The sequence below is a fragment of the Cupressus sempervirens genome, chromosome 10, assembly GCF_028749045.1.
Source record: "Cupressus sempervirens isolate cs-2001-9-10 chromosome 10, ASM2874904v1, whole genome shotgun sequence".
Taxonomy (NCBI): domain Eukaryota; kingdom Viridiplantae; phylum Streptophyta; class Pinopsida; order Cupressales; family Cupressaceae; genus Cupressus; species Cupressus sempervirens.
Genome location: NC_143127.1, coordinates 402,753,764 through 402,762,957, shown reverse-complemented (window position 1 = coordinate 402,762,957; position 9,194 = coordinate 402,753,764).

Genomic DNA, 9,194 nt, shown 5'->3' with positions numbered 1-9,194 from the left:
TCTATTCTCTTCTAGGTCCTTCACAAGGGATCCTTCTCAATATCTTCAATGGGTAAAAGCACAAACCTGTGTGACCTTTTATAAAGAAATATGATATCAGAATGTGACAGTTCAACATTAATGACAAAAAAAATGGTATTTGCGTTTACAATATGAAGATGATGTAAACTGATGAAATGTGTAAAATTGGATGAATTTTATGCCTATAATTTTTATAATTTTTTTGAGTAAGAATTTATTCATTTAATTTTATTTTGAAGTCCCTTTTTTAACTATAAAAAATATAGGGTGTAGTTCCCATCAAACAAGTATATGCAAATAATCTTTTCTTGTTCTGATTTGAAAATATCTTATAGATGACATGTATAGCCAGTGAACAAAAAAATAAATAATTATTTTTTATGTATATTTTCTTTGTTATAAGTACTCAATTTTGACTTTATCAGAATCCAACAATTTTTTCCTCTTGTCAAAACTTCCTTATCAAATCTATACCTTCTCGAAAAAAAATTGCATATTCATGAAGATGATTCTCTCCTCTAGATATAAATATAATTTTTTAATTTTTTTGATATGGTTTACTATTTTTTTTCCTTTTTTGAGGGAGCATCTTTTCAAATTTTAAAATATCGACTTATAATATTTTGAGATTATAACATATTACAACTAATTAAAACACTCAAAAAATTGTATAATGATGATATTGAATCTGAGATCTATAAAAGGATATTTTTAGTTTTTGAAAAAAAAAGAGTTTTGATAGAGAAGTGAGATGTGACCAAAAATAGGTTTTGGTATCACAAACGGTGACATAGATCTATGCTTTTACCCCAATGCATCAAGGAAATCATGAAGATGACAAGAACTTACCTAGAGGTAAAACAAATATAATATGAAGAAAAAATCAAGCATGCATCCCCATCCCAGTTTTGCACAATAGGTTCAACATTGAACTAGACTAGGGAGAAGGTGGATTTTCTCAATAGGAGATGTTGATCACAATACCACAACCTAGCCCTTTCGAGGCTAAAAACTCAAGAACTTTCATTCTTACACAAATGCCCTTTTGAGGTCAATATTACAAGGATGTTAATTCTTTCATTTCTTCAATTTTCAAAATTCCAAAACTTGGTATGTGATGACAAGTAGGGGCCCATAACACCCTACCCTCTTTCCCTCTTCTCATCATGAGAAGAGACGCTACACTATTGGAGTCCAACTAAAACCCTTGCCCCATACATGGGCACTTTTTCCCTATCCAAGGGTGAGTAATGCCGAAACAACCCAACAATCCCCTCAAAATTCAAAGCAAAACACAAGAAAAACATCCAAGAAACATGTTTCAATCCCTCCCAAGCATACTCAACACACATACAAGCATAAAATGAAAAACAAAATGATTTATGCATGAATAAAAGTATGAACAACATGAACAAAAGAGATGAAGAACTCCTACCTTCACAATAAGGTTATGGTAAAATGAACAAGTTTGAGATGAGCTTTTCTTTTCTTCCCTTCAATCTTGAAAACTCTCTCCAAAAAGATGAAGTAAACAATGAGTCCCTATCAGAGATGATCTTACGGGGAACACCATGAATTCTGACAATATCTCGCAAAAACACCTAAGCTATGTTTCATGCTATGTATGTATACACACGGGTGAGAAATGGGAAACCTTGGTCAACGTGTCAATTGTCACCAAAATAGCATCATGGCGGCGAGATGACATGGGGAGACCAAACATAAAATCCATAGATATAGCATCCCACTTCCACTCTACAATCTCATGAGGCTGAAGAAGCCCACCAAGATGATGATGCTCTACCTTCACCCTCTGACACTCAAGGCATCTCACAACTATGTTAGCAATCTGCACTCTCATGCCTGGCCAATGGTACAACTATCTCAAATTTGCATGTAACTTCTTAACATTGGGGTGTGCTGCATAAGGTGCTCTGTGAGCCTTAAGTATAATGAGCTCATGCAAACCCCCAATGGAAGGTACATGCATACGTCCTCTATGATGCAAGAGCCCATCGAACTCCAAGGAATACTCTGATTACTTCCCTTCCAAGGGTCTCTAAGAATGCACCACCTGACTAACCTTTGCATAAAGCTCATTTGCTAGCAAGTGTTGTAGAATCCGCTCTCTCAAATCAATGTTAGTAGTCATAGATGAAAGCTCATGGTGTCTTCTACTTAAGGCATCAGAAACTACATTCTCCTTTCCCTTGATGTAATGAACATCAAAATTGTACTAAAAAAGGAACTCCATCCACCTTCTTTGCTTAGCTTTAAGGTTCAGCTGTGTGAATATGTATTGCGAGCTCTGGTGATTGGAATGAAGCTCAAATCTATGATCTAGAAGGAAGTGCCACCACTTCACTAAATCATGAACCACTGCTACAAGCTCTAGGTCATAAGTAGGGTAATTGAGTTCATGATTCTTCAACTTCCTAGACTCGAAGGAAATAGGTCAACCATCTTGCATAAGAACTGCCCCTATACCATCCAAAGATGCATCAGTGCACACCACAAAATCTACAGAAGGATCTGGTATTGCAAGAATCAGTGCACTTGTGAGGGCTCTCTTGAGCTCTTGAAAATATCTATCACACTTCTTTGTCCACTCATACTTCTTTCCCTTCTTCTAGAGATGTGATGGGGTGTGCCAATCTAGAGAATCCTACAATGAAGCATCGATAATATCCTGCTAGTCCCATAAATCTCCTCACTTCAGTGACATTGGTGGGTGCTGGCCAATCCATGATGGCCCTAATATTCAATGGGTCTACTAAGATGCCATCGCTTGATATGACATGACCCAAATAATGTATCTCAGGCCTATAAAATGCACACTTCGACAAGCTACCAAATAATTGATTCTCTCAACTTCTGCAATACCTATCTCAAGTGATCTTCATGCTCCATCTCATCATGAGAATATATCTGAATGTCATCAAGGAAAAAATAACAAAATTATCCAAAAAGGTATGAAATACTCCATTCATAAGACTCATGAATACAACTGGAGCATTTGTAAGGCCAAATGGTACCACGATGAACTCGTAGTGACCATACCTAGTATGGAATGTAGTCTTAGGGATATCACTAACCACAATCCTCAACTGATGATAACCTGAACTAAGATCAATCTTTGAAAATACTTGGGCACCTTTCAACTGATCGAAGAGATCATCAATCCTAGGAAGAGGATATCGGTTCTTGATGGTTACTTTGTTCAACTACCAATAATCAATACAGAACCTTAGTGATCCATCTTTCTTCTTTACAAAGATCATTGGTGCACCTTAAGGTGACACACTAGGTCAAATATGCCCCTTCTCTAAGAGTTCCTCCAACTAAATCTTTAGTTCACTAAGTTCATGAGTAGTCATCCTTTATAGTGCTCTCAATACACACTCCACTCCTAACACAAGATCAATATGAAAATCCATTGCCCTAGGTGGAGGCCTACCAGGGAGCTCTAAAGGAAATACATCTGTAAACTCTTACAAGATTGGAAAATCATTGAGTGATGGCTCCCCCTTTGAATCTTCCTCCCTATCACTGACGGTGATAGCAAACAACTAACATCCCTTTCGCATGCACTGTCTAAGCTACATAGTGGAAATCATACAAAGGGATATGGGTCTCTTTACCCCAAGGATCACTCTAGAGATACCATCTTCATCCACAATTCCACCCTCTTCTATCTATAATCCATCTTGGTGCTATGTGCATAAAGCCAATCCATACTAAGGACAACATCATAAGAACCTAGAGGGGTAATACATAGATCAGACATCGTGGATATGTCTCCAATTTGAATCGAAAAATTATGCACCATGGAACTAACTGACACTCAGGCTCTTGATGCTAACTCTACCTCCCAACTGACATCCTATCTAACTACTAGTAGCTCGCAATGCTCCACAACATATGGAGATATAAATGAGTCAGTAGCTCCAGAATCAAATAAAATAGTAACCATGCTACCCTATATAATACCTATAGCCTCAATAACTATAGCTTGATGCTCAGCCTGGTAGTTGTCAACCACTGCAAAAACTCTATGGGATCTACTTGCATTGCCAACTGTCAGCTCTAAAAATGCCCCTCTCTGACCACTGAAGAATTGTCCCTATGGACACTCTCTAGCTATATGACCCATGCCACCACAAGTGTAGCATGGTCCTCATGTGTAAGATCATGCACCCTATGATCCAGACTGCTATGGGCCTCCTGACCTGCTAGATTAACTGAAACCACCCCTAGAAGACGGCTAAGTCTTCATTGACTGTGATTGTGGGGCCTATACTTTTTGATCTTGCTTGGGACCCTGTGAATGCCACTACTTGGGCTTGGAGTCCTAATAACCCTGTGAGGGTTTCTACTACTACTGCTACTAATGTTTTTGTTGTTGAGATTGTTGGCCCTTAGAGGACCTTGTTGTGTAGTTCTGATTCCCCTTCCAAGGGGGTTTCTGTTAGGTAGAGTTTTAGTTTTGAGACCAATCCCATGACTCTTGTCTACCTCGAGTATCCTCCACAACTAGTGCTACCTCAACTACCTATCTAAAAGTAGTAGGGAAGGCCAAACAAATTAGACCCTGGAGTATTCATGCCCATGATGAATCAATGCACTTGCAATTTCTCATCCTTCATGTACTCAACATACAAAAGGAGCTTGAGAAATTTGCTCTCATATTGAGCTACTATGAGACCCCTCTGATATAGAGAATGAAACTCCTCAATCTACTTCTGTCTGAAGTGCTTAGACAGGTACCTTTATCTAAATCTCTCCAAGAATGACTCCCATGTGAAGGTATCCATTCTCAATCCTCCTATAATCTCCTCCTAAAGCCACCAATCAAATGCATCACCTCTTAGCTAATGAAATACTAGACGTGCATTCAGATTACTCCCATAAGGATGTAATCCAAAGCATCGCTAAAGACTTTGTAACTAGGCCTTTGCTACTATCCCCTCTATGGAACTAGTATAGAGTGGTGGTCTGAGTTGTATCAACTCTCTGATATCATCTCCTATATGTCTAGGATGTCTATCAAGTGGTGGTCCTCTCTAATGAATCGACTCACCCTCATGCTCGCCCTGTCCCTCAACCTGCCTCGATGGGGGACTCCTACTCCTCTCTCTGCCTTTGGCCTCGCCTCCTCTAGGATCCTATGCTTGCCCTTTGGGAACTTTCTGCTTTGGCTATACTATAGGTGCTATCCTCTATTGGACTATGCCAATCAATGTCTAGAGGGCATCCAAAATATCTTGATTTGGGTGCGGTGGTGGAGGTGGTGGTCCATCCTCCTATCCCATTCTATCACCTCTTTCCCTATGACCTTTGCCTTGACGGTTGCTTCTTGTAACAGGAGGCATCCTACATAATTTAAAATTTAGTTAAGTTTAGAAGCATAATGGTTTTTAGGTTCCTAGTGTTGAAACACGGGCTCTGATACCAAAATGTCATGCCCAAAATACTAGGTCAAAAAAAACATGCAATTGTTTTAAAAATAAGTTAATAATAAATTATTCACTAAGTTGAAAGGTTGAATTCCATTAGAACAAGGGTACACTGAGGACGGATACAAAATCCTCCTACCAAAACTGAGAGACTACGACTCAGATAATAACAACTTGAAGGATTAGGTTGTTTAAACTTAAACATTCATTGATAGATCAATGGTTTAATCTTAAACAAACTAAATTCAATTAATTAAAAGACTTATCTCATGATTATTTATAATCATTCTTAAAATGACAATTAGAACACTTATTGTTCAATTAATTAATTAATGTAAACAAACCAAATTAAGTTAATTGAAAAATCTAACACATAATTTCCTTTTAATTACCCAATTAAGATCATACATCCTAACAACAACAGTAACATGAAATGCTAAACAACTATCGAGTTATGAATTCAATACTTATAGTTAAATCTAATAGTTGACTCAACTTATAACCTATATTAATCAAAATCAATTTAAGATACAATAGCACTATCTTCCAATTTAAAGGCAATATGACCACTAATATTAAAATGAACTAATTTACTAATCTACTATTCAACTTTAATTTAAACTAAATTTCAACTTAACAACCACTACTAATTATCTTTTTAGACAAATTAAATAAATCAGCTAACCTTTAGACCATGCATTAAACTAATAATAGAACTAATTTTCTCGAATTATAAGACAATAGCAAAAGGTACTAACACTAAAATATTCAATTAATAAAATAACTATAATCAAATATTATTCTAGCTAACCACTTAAAAACAATTTCCAATATTTATCTATACTAATTTCCGCAAAAAAATTAATTTAACTAAATCCATATTAACCAAATTCTTACTAACAACCACCTAATTAATACTAATTTAACTATAATCATCATCATTGCCAAATTACAACTAACATTCTATTAAATTCAAAATTGCTCATATTTACAAACTAATTAATTAAATTCTGAGGAATCAAACTGACTAATTACCACTTTATTAATTCTATCATTTTAAAAATAGACTCATATTTTAAAACATAATTATACAAATCCATAAAACATAAATCTAAGCTAAAACAGAAAAAACACTAAACCTCTAGATACAACATTTTAATATCTAACATCCTAACTAACCTCTAAGTTTCAACCTAACTCCTAAACCATACTCCTACACACCTATCCTATACACTAACTCCCATCCCACATGGCTCAAGGCTCCATAAATATCTCCCTCACGTTGTCCCTGGTTTATGAAACATAGACCAAGGGACTCATGGAAAAACATACACTAGGGTAGAATGAACAAGAAGAAAAAAACAACTATGTTAAGTCTTACCTTAAATACAAATATGCTCCCTTACTCAAATGCCCCCTCTCCACTAACTCACACTTGCCAAGACATAAATTCATGTTAGACATGTCATTGGCTTATGATCCCAAGCCACTGTAAAGATTTGCTGGTAGAAAGAATTCGAATGGGGGGAAAATTAGGATTAGACTCCCTGTCACATCAAGGGATGATAGCAATGTTCAATTTTGCAAAGTCTTTTTTTTGACTTTAAAGCTTGTAAGCTTTTTCCCTTCACTTGCATGCTATGCCCAAGGATGAAGGGTCTAGGGGGGGTGACATCAGCCACATCATAGGTGACTTTCATTCTGACTACTATGGCTAGGGTAGAGATATGATGTGAGTGGAGTGTTGAGGTAGGATAGGGTAGTTATTGAAAAAGTTTTATTGTTGAGGCTAGGGTATTAGCTAAAAACATTATTAATACTTGTTTTTCCTTTTCTTTATTTATTTCTTTATTTATTTAAATGTTTAATATTGATATGTGCAAAAGGAATATAAATGCTCTGTTGTAGGAAAGACATTTGATTATGTTCCCATACAAATTCTAGTCAGTTGTTTTGCTCCTGGTAGTGTGTTTTTTTTTTCAAGTCGTATATATGCATTTTTTTTTAAAGTGGCAATTTTTTGGTTAGCAACTAAATTTTCTTTTCTTTAAGGGGTGTATATTTACTTTCACATTGGATTTTACCAATCACTTAGTTAGACAAGGAAAATTGAATCAGTTGCATTTATCAACAATGTAAAATTATTTGTTCCCAATAATCACAATATGAATCAAATTTCCAACATAACTTACTTTCTTCCACAACATATTTGAACTTGAAAATTTCATAATTGATCATCACCATTTAATCTATTTTTTCACACACATATGCATAAATTGAAATAACATAAGATACAATGCAAGAAGGTTTCTCAATCTTTTCTCTTCTATTAATAAACCTAGTTCAAGGCTCCATCAAGAAAGAACCAGTAAGAAAACTTGACATCCTTGCCAACATCAAATTTAAATCTATTTTTACATAATGTTACAATACAATTTGAATTCTCTTCTAGGTCCTTCACAAGGGATCCTTTTCACTATCTTCAATGCATCAAGGGAATCCTGGAGAAGACGAGAACTGACCCAGAGGTAAAACAAACATAATATGAAGAACAAATCAAGCATGCATCCTCATCCCAATTTTTCACAATATGTTCAACATTGAACCAAACTAGGGAGAAGGTGGATTTTCCCAATAGGAGACATCAATCACAATACCACAACCTAGCCATTTAGAGGCTAAAAAATCAAGTACTTCCATTCTTGCACAAATGTTGTTTTGACGCCAATATTACAACGATGTTAATTCGTCCATTTCTTCAATTTTCAAAATTCTCAAACTTGGTATGTGATGACAAGTAGGGGCCCATAACACCCTACCCTCTTTCCCTCTTTTCATCATGAGAAGAGACTCTACACTATTGAAATCCAACTAAAGCCCTTCCCCCATACATGGCCACTTCTTCCCTATCCAAGGGTGAATAATGCCAAAACAACCCAACAATCCCCTCAAAATTCAAAATAAAACACAAGAAAAATATGCAAGAAACATGTTTCAATCCCTCCCAAGCATACTCAACACACATACAAGCATAAAATGAAAAGCACATTGACTTATGCATGAATCAAAGCATGAGCAACATGAACAAAAGAGATGAATAACTCCTACCTTCACAATAAGGTTATGGTAAATGAACAAGTTTCAGATGAGCTTTTCCTTTCTTCCCTTCAATCTTGAAAACTTCTCTCTAAAATCTAAAGATTGGGTAACAACCAAAACTTTTCCAAAAATGCCTCTAAATATGATCTTAAATCAACTAGACATTAGGTAAACCTCAAGGTGGAGTTTAAGTCACCAACTCATGAAGGAGACAATCAATTTTTGCAATCAACCAAAAGTAGGGTTTTTGAGTGACCATAAAAGTCAACCAAAGAGGTCAGGGGAGTGGAAAATACTCCCAACCCAGACCCTTACCCCTATGGTACTTAGATTTAATGTTTTTAGGCCTTTAAGGATTAATCAGGGACCTATCAAAAGCTAGGAAAATTTTAAGACCATTAACAACCTTTAAAGAAGGAAAATGCAAAAATAACACAAATTAGTAAGTGGTTCAGTTCCATCTTTCCATTTGGTTTCTTGGCTAAATATCCTGCACACTCATTGCACACATTAGTAGTTCAAGAAATCAGATGCATATATGTATCTTACATATCAGGAAAATCACATAAATTTAAAGCATCCATCTTTCTAATAATCAGTTGTTTACCTCATTCTACT